At 36.0% G+C, this 13,189-nt stretch overlaps 6 non-coding genes across 6 annotated transcripts; all 6 read left to right on the top strand.

The window, feature by feature from the left end:
* The first annotated feature begins 1,137 nt into the window (after nucleotides 1–1,137).
* Nucleotides 1,138–1,220, top strand: TRNAL-UAG (transfer RNA leucine (anticodon UAG)). Its single transcript has one exon. It is a non-coding gene; the product is annotated as a tRNA-Leu (tRNA).
* Nucleotides 1,221–3,121: 1,901 nt separating this feature from the next.
* TRNAL-UAG (transfer RNA leucine (anticodon UAG)) lies at nucleotides 3,122–3,204 on the top strand. Its single transcript has one exon. It is a non-coding gene; the product is annotated as a tRNA-Leu (tRNA).
* A 3,935-nt stretch (nucleotides 3,205–7,139) lies between these two features.
* TRNAL-UAG (transfer RNA leucine (anticodon UAG)) lies at nucleotides 7,140–7,222 on the top strand. Its single transcript has one exon. It is a non-coding gene; the product is annotated as a tRNA-Leu (tRNA).
* Nucleotides 7,223–8,057: 835 nt separating this feature from the next.
* On the top strand, nucleotides 8,058–8,130 carry TRNAF-GAA (transfer RNA phenylalanine (anticodon GAA)). The gene has a single exon. It is a non-coding gene; the product is annotated as a tRNA-Phe (tRNA).
* Nucleotides 8,131–9,123: 993 nt separating this feature from the next.
* Nucleotides 9,124–9,206, top strand: TRNAL-UAG (transfer RNA leucine (anticodon UAG)). The gene has a single exon. It is a non-coding gene; the product is annotated as a tRNA-Leu (tRNA).
* A 1,902-nt stretch (nucleotides 9,207–11,108) lies between these two features.
* TRNAL-UAG (transfer RNA leucine (anticodon UAG)) lies at nucleotides 11,109–11,191 on the top strand. Its single transcript has one exon. It is a non-coding gene; the product is annotated as a tRNA-Leu (tRNA).
* The last annotated feature ends 1,998 nt before the right edge of the window (nucleotides 11,192–13,189 follow it).

Here is a 13,189-nt window from a genome sequence, read left to right as displayed (position 1 = left end):
TAATATATCCCTCCAGGTGTGACACTTGACATTTGCAGAGTGTCAAACCCCCCAGAAAATGTATAGATATGGCCGAAATATCTCAGTTGGGAGAGCGTTAGACTGAAGATCTAAAGGTCCCTGGTCCAATCCCGGGTTTCGGCAAAATGCTTTTTCTTCACCGTTTACATTTTAAGGAGATATTAAACAAAGCACATGGACTGATCATGATCAAAAGGCCTAAAAATCTTAACTATCTACAGAAAACAAAATGTTAAAAATTTGAGAAACGGTAACTTTTTCCTTTTGAACACATGAATGTTTTTTAGTAATTTTTCCTCTATTTTGTTTTATTTCAGATTGACTTAGCTGTAAGAGGATTAAAAGGTAACCTGATAGCTGAAACAGACAGCACTTATCAGACACTAGCTGAATGATTAGTCAGCTTGTTTGACTTTGAAACACTGAGGCATTACTGAGACAAATGTCCTTAAAAAATATACTGTGGACAAAGTCAAAAAGGCAAAAAACACAAGCTCCACACAGGTCCGTCATCTTTAATTTGAAATATAGGAGGTTTCTACTTTAATGGTGAGACAAAGCATCTACATATTTGACATTGCTCCAGTGAGTAGAGCCCACTTAAAAATGTATGGGTTGCTTGTCTCTGCAAGCAAAAGCTGGGCACTAAACTGGCATACTTGCAATGCTGGATGGTTCAGAGTGAAAACACCTATAGGCTGACAATAGTAATTGCAGGTGTTGATTAACTCATTGTGCAAAATAATTTCTAAAATGTGGTCACTTTGGGAGGTTTTCTGCTGTTTTGGTACTCTGCAAATTTCATCTGCAAGGTATTCCTGCAAAATCTGCATTGCAAAACCCAAATAGGGCTCTTCCTTTCAAAGCCCTGCTGTGTGGCCAAACAGTAGTTTCTGAAGAAATGTGGTGCATCACCGCATTTGTGAGAAATCTAACATTTCTAATATCCAAACAAAATAAATGGAGGTTTAAAAATTAATGCAGACGAAAAGTACGCATATAAAAAATGTTATTTATTGACTTTTTTGGGGTGGTGTGACAAGTTTTTAATCACAAGGAATGGTAACATTTCTGCTGACTAGCATGGAAGGAGTTAAGTTCCAATTGCATATCGAAGTCAAGATGGCAGAGTGGTCTAAGGCGCTGCGTTTAGGTTGCAGTTTCCCCTGGAGGCGTGGGTTCAAATCCCACTTCTGACATCAACATTTAATTTCAAGAAATTTTATCTTCATGTAATGTGGTTTTGAAAAATTTCCTGAGAGTCTTTGGAGTGAATCTGAATTTGTCCTCTCAAAAAAGAACTCTAGGAACATCAAACAGATTTTTGTCCATATGTCTGTTGTTCTTTTGGCACTAGAAAAATCCTTTGGACAGTCAATGAGGAGGGACTATTTCACCTCTTTGTGTTCTCTGTCCCTATTAGGGTAGGGAATCAACCTTCTACAGTGCTGTCATGAAATATATCTAGAAACGGATTTGCTGGTAAGTCTACTTTCATAGTTTTCACCTCATACATCAATAGACCATAACGATATTTAATAAACAAAAACTTAACAAGTAGGTAATCATAGTTTAAAAAATGTGAAATGCCCATGTCATTCTGACATGTTTCAGCACATTTTGGGACAAATGGTCTCACTTTTAACAATCAATAAAATATTTTCTCTAAATTTTTGTCTCTTTTTTGCTCCAATTGTTTGCATCTCATAAAAAATAAAACTTGATGTAACATTATGCATGCAAATTGTGTTTTATGTGCGACCATGACCTATTCTAGAAGCACAGGGTCAGAATTATACTGGTGCATGGAGACAAACTGAAAATGTAAAAATTCAATGGCAAAATTGCTGTCTTTTTCTACTCATTCACAAATAGTTAATGAATGTTATTAAATATGTACAGCAAAATGGAAGGCGTTTCAAATAGAAATCATGCTTCAAAAAACAGTCAAATGAAAAATTATAATATATCCCTCCAGGTGTGACACTTGACATTTGCAGAGTGTCAAACCCCCAGAAAATGTATAGATATGGCCGAAATAGCAAAGTTGGGAGAGCGTTAGACTGAAGATCTAAAGGTCCCTGGTCTAATCCCGGGTTTCGGCAAAATGCTTTTTCTTCACCGTTTACATTTTAAGGAGATATTAAACAAAGCACATGGACTGATCATGATCAAAAGGCCTAAAAATCTTAACTATCTACAGAAAACAAAATGTTAAAAATTTGAGAAACGGTAACTTTTTCCTTTTGAACACATGAATGTTTTTTAGTAATTTTTCCTCTATTTTGTTTTATTTCAGATTGACTTAGCTGTAAGAGGATTAAAAGGTAACCTGATAGCTGAAACAGACAGCACTTATCAGACACTAGCTGAATGATTATAGTCAGCTTGTTTGACTTTGAAACACTGAGGCATTACTGAGACAAATGTCCTTAAAAAATATGCTGTGGACAAAGTCAAAAAGGCAAAAAACACAAGCTCCACACAGGTCCGTCATCTTTAATTTGAAATATAGGAGGTTTCTACTTTAATGGTGAGACAAAGCATCTACATATTTGACATTGCTCCAGTGAGTAGAGCCCACTTAAAAATGTATGGGTTGCTTGTCTCTGCAAGCAAAAGCTGGGCACTAAACTGGCATACTTGCAATGCTGGATGGTTCAGAGTGAAAACACCTATAGGCTGACAATAGTAATTGCAGGTGTTGATTAACTCATTGTGCAAAATAATTTCTAAAATGTGGTCACTTTGGGAGGTTTTCTGCTGTTTTGGTACTCTGCAAATTTCATCTGCAAGGTATTCCTGCAAAATCTGCATTGCAAAACCCAAATAGGGCTCTTCCTTTCAAAGCCCTGCTGTGTGGCCAAACAGTAGTTTCTGAAGAAATGTGGTGCATCACCGCATTTGTGAGAAATCTAACATTTCTAATATCCAAACAAAATAAATGGAGGTTTAAAAATTAATGCAGACGAAAAGTACGCATATAAAAAATGTTATTTATTGACTTTTTTGGGGTGGTGTGACAAGTTTTTAATCACAAGGAATGGTAACATTTCTGCTGACTAGCATGGAAGGAGTTAAGTTCCAATTGCATTTCGAAGTCAGGATGGCCGAGTGGTCTAAGGCGCTGCGTTTAGGTTGCAGTTTCCCCTGGAGGCGTGGGTTCAAATCCCACTTCTGAAATCAACATTTAATTTCAAGAAACTTTATCTTCATGTAATGTGGTTTTGAAAAATTTCCTGAGAGTCTTTGTAGTGAATCTGAATTTGTCCTCTCAAAAAAGAACTCTAGGAACATCAAACAGATTTTTTGTGCATATGTCTGTTGTTCTTTTGGCACTAGAAAAATCCTTTGGACAGTCAATGAGGAGGGACTATTTCACCTCTTTGTGTTCTCTGTCCCTATTAGGGTAGGGAATCAACCTTCTACAGTGCTGTCATGAAATATATCTAGAAACGGATTTGCTGGTAAGTCTACTTTCATAGTTTTCACCTCATACATCAATAGACCATAATGATACTTAATTAACAAAAACTTAACAAGTAGGTAATCATAGTTTAAAAAATGTGAAATGCCCATGTCCTTCTGACATGTTTCAGCACATTTTGGGACAAATGGTCTCACTTTTAACAATCAATAAAATATTTTCTCTAAATTTTTGTCTCTTTTTTGCTCCAATTGTTTGCATCTCATAAAAAATAAAACTTGATGTAACATTATGCATGCAAATTGTGTTTTATGTGCGACCATGACCTATTCTAGAAGCACAGGGTCAGAATTATACTGGTGCATGGAGACAAACTGAAAATGTAAAAATTCAATGGCAAAATTGCTGTCTTTTTCTACTCATTCACAAATAGTTAATGAATGTTATTAAATATGTACAGCAAAATGGAAGGCGTTTCAAATAGAAATCATGCTTCAAAAAACAGTCAAATGAAAAATTATAATATATCCCTCCAGGTATGACACTTGACATTTGCAGAGTGTCAAACCCCCGAGAAAATGTATAGATATGGCAGAAATATCTCAGTTGGGAGAGCGTTAGACTGAAGATCTAAAGGTCCCTGGTCCAATCCCGGGTTTCGGCAAAATGCTTTTTCTTCACCGTTTACATTTTAAGGAGATATTAAACAAAGTACATGGACTGATCATGATCAAAAGGCCTAAAAATCTTAACTATCTACAGAAAACAAAATGTTAAAAATTTGAGAAACGGTAACTTTTTCCTTTTGAACACATGAATGTTTTTTAGTAATTTTTCCTCTATTTTGTTTTATTTCAGATTGACTTAGCTGTAAGAGGATTAAAAGGTAACCTGATAGCTGAAACAGACAGCACTTATCAGACACTAGCTGAATGATTATAGTCAGCTTGTTTGACTTTGAAACACTGAGGCATTACTGAGACAAATGTCCTTAAAAAATATGCTGTGGACAAAGTCAAAAAGGCAAAAAACACAAGTTGAACACAGGTCCGTCATCTTTAATTTGAAATATAGGAGGTTTCTACTTTAATGGTGAGACAAAGTATCTACATATTTGACATTGCTCCAGTGAGTAGAGCCCACTTAAAAATGTATGGGTTGCTTGTCTCTGCAAGCAAAAGCTGGGCACTAAACTGGCATACTTGCAATGCTGGATGGTTCAGAGTGAAAACACCTATAGGCTGACAATAGTAATTGCAGGTGTTGATTAACTCATTGTGCAAAATAATTTCTAAAATGTGGTCACTTTGGGAGGTTTTCTGCTGTTTTGGTACTCTGCAAATTTCATCTGCAAGGTATTCCTGCAAAATCTGCATTGCAAAACCCAAATAGGGCTCTTCCTTTCAAAGCCCTGCTGTGTGGCCAAACAGTAGTTTCTGAAGAAATGTGGTGCATCACCGCATTTGTGAGAAATCTAACATTTCTAATATCCAAACAAAATAAATGGAGGTTTAAAAATTAATGCAGACGAAAAGTACGCATATAAAAAATGTTATTTATTGACTTTTTTGGGGTGGTGTGACAAGTTTTTAATCACAAGGAATGGTAACATTTCTGCTGACTAGCATGGAAGGAGTTAAGTTCCAATTGCATATCGAAGCTGTCTAAGGCGAGCGGTCTAATACCGAGCGTTCTAAGGCGCTGCGTTCAGGTCGCAGTCTCCCCTGGAGGCGTGGGTTCAAATCCCACTTCTGACATCAATATTTAATTTCAAGAAACTTTATCTTCATTTATTGATTAGATGAGGTCAAACAAAACTTAGTAATGTGGTTTAGAAAAATTTCCTGAGAGTCTTTGGAGTGAATCTGAATTTGTCCTCTCAAAAAAGAACTCTAGGAACATCAAACAGATTTTTTGTGCATATGTCTGTTGTTCTTTTGGCACTAGAAAAATCCTTTGGACAGTCAATGAGGAGGGACTATTTCACCTCTTTGTGTTCTCTGTCCCTATTAGGGTAGGGAATCAACCTTCTACAGTGCTGTCATGAAATATATCTAGAAACGGATTTGCTGGTAAGTCTACTTTCATAGTTTTCACCTCACACATCAATAGACCATAACGATATTTAATAAACAAAAACTTAACAAGTAGGTAATCATAGTTTAAAAAATGTGAAATGCCCATGTCATTCTGACATGTTTCAGCACATTTTGGGACAAATGGTCTCACTTTTAACAATCAATAAAATATTTTCTCTAAATTTTTGTCTCTTTTTTGCTCCAATTGTTTGCATCTCATAAAAAATAAAACTTGATGTAACATTATGCATGCAAATTGTGTTTTATGTGCGACCATGACCTATTCTAGAAGCACAGGGTCAGAATTATACTGGTGCATGGAGACAAACTGAAAATGTAAAAATTCAATGGCAAAATTGCTGTCTTTTTCTACTCATTCACAAATAGTTAATGAATGTTATTAAATATGTACAGCAAAATGGAAGGCGTTTCAAATAGAAATCATGCTTCAAAAAACAGTCAAATGAAAAATTATAATATATCCCTCCAGGTGTGACACTTGACATTTGCAGAGTGTCAAACCCCCCAGAAAATGTATAGATATGGCCGAAATAGCTCAGTTGGGAGAGCGTTAGACTGAAGATCTAAAGGTCCCTAGTCCAATCCCGGGTTTCGGCAAAATGCTTTTTCTTCACCGTTTACATTTTAAGGAGATATTAAACAAAGCACATGGACTGATCATGATCAAAAGGCCTAAAAATCTTAACTATCTACAGAAAACAAAATGTTAAAAATTTGAGAAACGGTAACTTTTTCCTTTTGAACACATGAATGTTTTTTAGTAATTTTTCCTCTATTTTGTTTTATTTCAGATTGACTTAGCTGTAAGAGGATTAAAAGGTAACCTGATAGCTGAAACAGACAGCACTTATCAGACACTAGCTGAATGATTATAGTCAGCTTGTTTGACTTTGAAACACTGAGGCATTACTGAGACAAATGTCCTTAAAAAATATGCTGTGGACAAAGTCAAAAAGGCAAAAAACACAAGCTCCACACAGGTCCGTCATCTTTAATTTGAAATATAGGAGGTTTCTACTTTAATGGTGAGACAAAGCATCTACATATTTGACATTGCTCCAGTGAGTAGAGCCCACTTAAAAATGTATGGGTTGCTTGTCTCTGCAAGCAAAAGCTGGGCACTAAACTGGCATACTTGCAATGCTGGATGGTTCAGAGTGAAAACACCTATAGGCTGACAATAGTAATTGCAGGTGTTGATTAACTCATTGTGCAAAATAATTTCTAAAATGTGGTCACTTTGGGAGGTTTTCTGCTGTTTTGGTACTCTGCAAATTTCATCTGCAAGGTATTCCTGCAAAATCTGCATTGCAAAACCCAAATAGGGCTCTTCCTTTCAAAGCCCTGCTGTGTGGCCAAACAGTAGTTTCTGAAAAAATGTGGTGCATCACCGCATTTGTGAGAAATCTAACATTTCTAATATCCAAACAAAATAAATGGAGGTTTAAAAATTAATGCAGACGAAAAGTACGCATATAAAAAATGTTATTTATTGACTTTTTTGGGGTGGTGTGACAAGTTTTTAATCACAAGGAATGGTAACATTTCTGCTGACTAGCATGGAAGGAGTTAAGTTCCAATTGCATATCGAAGTCAAGATGGCCGAGTGGTCTAAGGCGCTGCGTTTAGGTTGCAGTTTCCCCTGGAGGCGTGGGTTCAAATCCCACTTCTGACATCAACATTTAATTTCAAGAAACTTTATCATCATGTAATGTGGTTTTGAAAAATTTCCTGAGAGTCTTTGGAGTGAATCTGAATTTGTCCTCTCAAAAAAGAACTCTAGGAACATCAAACAGATTTTTTGTGCATATGTCTGTTGTTCTTTTGGCACTAGAAAAATCCTTTGGACAGTCAATGAGGAGGGACTATTTCACCTCTTTGTGTTCTCTGTCCCTATTAGGGTAGGGAATCAACCTTCTACAGTGCTGTCATGAAATATATCTAGAAACGGATTTGCTGGTAAGTCTACTTTCATAGTTTTCACCTCATACATCAATAGACCATAACGATATTTAATAAACAAAAACTTAACAAGTAGGTAATCATAGTTTAAAAAATGTGAAATGCCCATGTCATTCTGACATGTTTCAGCACATTTTGGGACAAATGGTCTCACTTTTAACAATCAATAAAATATTTTCTCTAAATTTTTGTCTCTTTTTTGCTCCAATTGTTTGCATCTCATAAAAAATAAAACTTGATGTAACATTATGCATGCAAATTGTGTTTTATGTGCGACCATGACCTATTCTAGAAGCACAGGGTCAGAATTATACTGGTGCATGGAGACAAACTGAAAATGTAAAAATTCAATGGCAAAATTGCTGTCTTTTTCTACTCATTCACAAATAGTTAATGAATGTTATTAAATATGTACAGCAAAATGGAAGGCGTTTCAAATAGAAATCATGCTTCAAAAAACAGTCAAATGAAAAATTATAATATATCCCTCCAGGTGTGACACTTGACATTTGCAGAGTGTCAAACCCCCCAGAAAATGTATAGATATGGCCGAAATAGCTCAGTTGGGAGAGCGTTAGACTGAAGATCTAAAGGTCCCTGGTCCAATCCCGGGTTTCGGCAAAATGCTTTTTCTTCACCGTTTACATTTTAAGGAGATATTAAACAAAGCACATGGACTGATCATGATCAAAAGGCCTAAAAATCTTAACTATCTACAGAAAACAAAATGTTAAAAATTTGAGAAACGGTAACTTTTTCCTTTTGAACACATGAATGTTTTTTAGTAATTTTTCCTCTATTTTGTTTTATTTCAGATTGACTTAGCTGTAAGAGGATTAAAAGGTAACCTGATAGCTGAAACAGACAGCACTTATCAGACACTAGCTGAATGATTAGTCAGCTTGTTTGACTTTGAAACACTGAGGCATTACTGAGACAAATGTCCTTAAAAAATATACTGTGGACAAAGTCAAAAAGGCAAAAAACACAAGCTCCACACAGGTCCGTCATCTTTAATTTGAAATATAGGAGGTTTCTACTTTAATGGTGAGACAAAGCATCTACATATTTGACATTGCTCCAGTGAGTAGAGCCCACTTAAAAATGTATGGGTTGCTTGTCTCTGCAAGCAAAAGCTGGGCACTAAACTGGCATACTTGCAATGCTGGATGGTTCAGAGTGAAAACACCTATAGGCTGACAATAGTAATTGCAGGTGTTGATTAACTCATTGTGCAAAATAATTTCTAAAATGTGGTCACTTTGGGAGGTTTTCTGCTGTTTTGGTACTCTGCAAATTTCATCTGCAAGGTATTCCTGCAAAATCTGCATTGCAAAACCCAAATAGGGCTCTTCCTTTCAAAGCCCTGCTGTGTGGCCAAACAGTAGTTTCTGAAGAAATGTGGTGCATCACCGCATTTGTGAGAAATCTAACATTCCTAATATTCAAAAAAAATAAATGGAGGTTTAAAAATTAATGCAGACGAAAAGTACGCATATAAAAAATGTTATTTATTGACTTTTTTGGGGTGGTGTGACAAGTTTTTAATCACAAGGAATGGTAACATTTCTGCTGACTAGCATGGAAGGAGTTAAGTTCCAATTGCATATCGAAGTCAAGATGGCAGAGTGGTCTAAGGCGCTGCGTTTAGGTTGCAGTTTCCCCTGGAGGCGTGGGTTCAAATCCCACTTCTGACATCAACATTTAATTTCAAGAAATTTTATCTTCATGTAATGTGGTTTTGAAAAATTTCCTGAGAGTCTTTGGAGTGAATCTGAATTTGTCCTCTCAAAAAAGAACTCTAGGAACATCAAACAGATTTTTGTCCATATGTCTGTTGTTCTTTTGGCACTAGAAAAATCCTTTGGACAGTCAATGAGGAGGGACTATTTCACCTCTTTGTGTTCTCTGTCCCTATTAGGGTAGGGAATCAACCTTCTACAGTGCTGTCATGAAATATATCTAGAAACGGATTTGCTGGTAAGTCTACTTTCATAGTTTTCACCTCATACATCAATAGACCATAACGATATTTAATAAACAAAAACTTAACAAGTAGGTAATCATAGTTTAAAAAATGTGAAATGCCCATGTCATTCTGACATGTTTCAGCACATTTTGGGACAAATGGTCTCACTTTTAACAATCAATAAAATATTTTCTCTAAATTTTTGTCTCTTTTTTGCTCCAATTGTTTGCATCTCATAAAAAATAAAACTTGATGTAACATTATGCATGCAAATTGTGTTTTATGTGCGACCATGACCTATTCTAGAAGCACAGGGTCAGAATTATACTGGTGCATGGAGACAAACTGAAAATGTAAAAATTCAATGGCAAAATTGCTGTCTTTTTCTACTCATTCACAAATAGTTAATGAATGTTATTAAATATGTACAGCAAAATGGAAGGCGTTTCAAATAGAAATCATGCTTCAAAAAACAGTCAAATGAAAAATTATAATATATCCCTCCAGGTGTGACACTTGACATTTGCAGAGTGTCAAACCCCCCAGAAAATGTATAGATATGGCCGAAATAGCAAAGTTGGGAGAGCGTTAGACTGAAGATCTAAAGGTCCCTGGTCTAATCCCGGGTTTCGGCAAAATGCTTTTTCTTCACCGTTTACATTTTAAGGAGATATTAAACAAAGCACATGGACTGATCATGATCAAAAGGCCTAAAAATCTTAACTATCTACAGAAAACAAAATGTTAAAAATTTGAGAAACGGTAACTTTTTCCTTTTGAACACATGAATGTTTTTTAGTAATTTTTCCTCTATTTTGTTTTATTTCAGATTGACTTAGCTGTAAGAGGATTAAAAGGTAACCTGATAGCTGAAACAGACAGCACTTATCAGACACTAGCTGAATGATTATAGTCAGCTTGTTTGACTTTGAAACACTGAGGCATTACTGAGACAAATGTCCTTAAAAAATATGCTGTGGACAAAGTCAAAAAGGCAAAAAACACAAGCTCCACACAGGTCCGTCATCTTTAATTTGAAATATAGGAGGTTTCTACTTTAATGGTGAGACAAAGCATCTACATATTTGACATTGCTCCAGTGAGTAGAGCCCACTTAAAAATGTATGGGTTGCTTGTCTCTGCAAGCAAAAGCTGGGCACTAAACTGGCATACTTGCAATGCTGGATGGTTCAGAGTGAAAACACCTATAGGCTGACAATAGTAATTGCAGGTGTTGATTAACTCATTGTGCAAAATAATTTCTAAAATGTGGTCACTTTGGGAGGTTTTCTGCTGTTTTGGTACTCTGCAAATTTCATCTGCAAGGTATTCCTGCAAAATCTGCATTGCAAAACCCAAATAGGGCTCTTCCTTTCAAAGCCCTGCTGTGTGGCCAAACAGTAGTTTCTGAAGAAATGTGGTGCATCACCGCATTTGTGAGAAATCTAACATTTCTAATATCCAAACAAAATAAATGGAGGTTTAAAAATTAATGCAGACGAAAAGTACGCATATAAAAAATGTTATTTATTGACTTTTTTGGGGTGGTGTGACAAGTTTTTAATCACAAGGAATGGTAACATTTCTGCTGACTAGCATGGAAGGAGTTAAGTTCCAATTGCATTTCGAAGTCAGGATGGCCGAGTGGTCTAAGGCGCTGCGTTTAGGTTGCAGTTTCCCCTGGAGGCGTGGGTTCAAATCCCACTTCTGAAATCAACATTTAATTTCAAGAAACTTTATCTTCATGTAATGTGGTTTTGAAAAATTTCCTGAGAGTCTTTGTAGTGAATCTGAATTTGTCCTCTCAAAAAAGAACTCTAGGAACATCAAACAGATTTTTTGTGCATATGTCTGTTGTTCTTTTGGCACTAGAAAAATCCTTTGGACAGTCAATGAGGAGGGACTATTTCACCTCTTTGTGTTCTCTGTCCCTATTAGGGTAGGGAATCAACCTTCTACAGTGCTGTCATGAAATATATCTAGAAACGGATTTGCTGGTAAGTCTACTTTCATAGTTTTCACCTCATACATCAATAGACCATAATGATACTTAATTAACAAAAACTTAACAAGTAGGTAATCATAGTTTAAAAAATGTGAAATGCCCATGTCCTTCTGACATGTTTCAGCACATTTTGGGACAAATGGTCTCACTTTTAACAATCAATAAAATATTTTCTCTAAATTTTTGTCTCTTTTTTGCTCCAATTGTTTGCATCTCATAAAAAATAAAACTTGATGTAACATTATGCATGCAAATTGTGTTTTATGTGCGACCATGACCTATTCTAGAAGCACAGGGTCAGAATTATACTGGTGCATGGAGACAAACTGAAAATGTAAAAATTCAATGGCAAAATTGCTGTCTTTTTCTACTCATTCACAAATAGTTAATGAATGTTATTAAATATGTACAGCAAAATGGAAGGCGTTTCAAATAGAAATCATGCTTCAAAAAACAGTCAAATGAAAAATTATAATATATCCCTCCAGGTATGACACTTGACATTTGCAGAGTGTCAAACCCCCGAGAAAATGTATAGATATGGCAGAAATATCTCAGTTGGGAGAGCGTTAGACTGAAGATCTAAAGGTCCCTGGTCCAATCCCGGGTTTCGGCAAAATGCTTTTTCTTCACCGTTTACATTTTAAGGAGATATTAAACAAAGTACATGGACTGATCATGATCAAAAGGCCTAAAAATCTTAACTATCTACAGAAAACAAAATGTTAAAAATTTGAGAAACGGTAACTTTTTCCTTTTGAACACATGAATGTTTTTTAGTAATTTTTCCTCTATTTTGTTTTATTTCAGATTGACTTAGCTGTAAGAGGATTAAAAGGTAACCTGATAGCTGAAACAGACAGCACTTATCAGACACTAGCTGAATGATTATAGTCAGCTTGTTTGACTTTGAAACACTGAGGCATTACTGAGACAAATGTCCTTAAAAAATATGCTGTGGACAAAGTCAAAAAGGCAAAAAACACAAGTTGAACACAGGTCCGTCATCTTTAATTTGAAATATAGGAGGTTTCTACTTTAATGGTGAGACAAAGTATCTACATATTTGACATTGCTCCAGTGAGTAGAGCCCACTTAAAAATGTATGGGTTGCTTGTCTCTGCAAGCAAAAGCTGGGCACTAAACTGGCATACTTGCAATGCTGGATGGTTCAGAGTGAAAACACCTATAGGCTGACAATAGTAATTGCAGGTGTTGATTAACTCATTGTGCAAAATAATTTCTAAAATGTGGTCACTTTGGGAGGTTTTCTGCTGTTTTGGTACTCTGCAAATTTCATCTGCAAGGTATTCCTGCAAAATCTGCATTGCAAAACCCAAATAGGGCTCTTCCTTTCAAAGCCCTGCTGTGTGGCCAAACAGTAGTTTCTGAAGAAATGTGGTGCATCACCGCATTTGTGAGAAATCTAACATTTCTAATATCCAAATAAAATAAATGGAGGTTTAAAAATTAATGCAGACGAAAAGTACGCATATAAAAAATGTTATTTATTGACTTTTTTGGGGTGGTGTGACAAGTTTTTAATCACAAGGAATGGTAACATTTCTGCTGACTAGCATGGAAGGAGTTAAGTTCCAATTGCATATCGAAGCTGTCTAAGGCGAGCGGTCTAATACCGAGCGTTCTAAGGTGCTGCGTTCAGGTCGCAGTCTCCCCTGGAGGCGTGGGTTCAAATCCCACTTCTG

The sequence above is a fragment of the Dendrobates tinctorius genome, unplaced genomic scaffold, assembly GCF_039654945.1.
Source record: "Dendrobates tinctorius isolate UK_male_01 unplaced genomic scaffold, ASM3965494v1 ptg000184l, whole genome shotgun sequence".
Lineage (NCBI taxonomy): Eukaryota > Metazoa > Chordata > Amphibia > Anura > Dendrobatidae > Dendrobates > Dendrobates tinctorius.
Note: the sequence above shows the minus strand (reverse complement) of the source record. Positions and strands in the feature narration are given on the sequence as shown.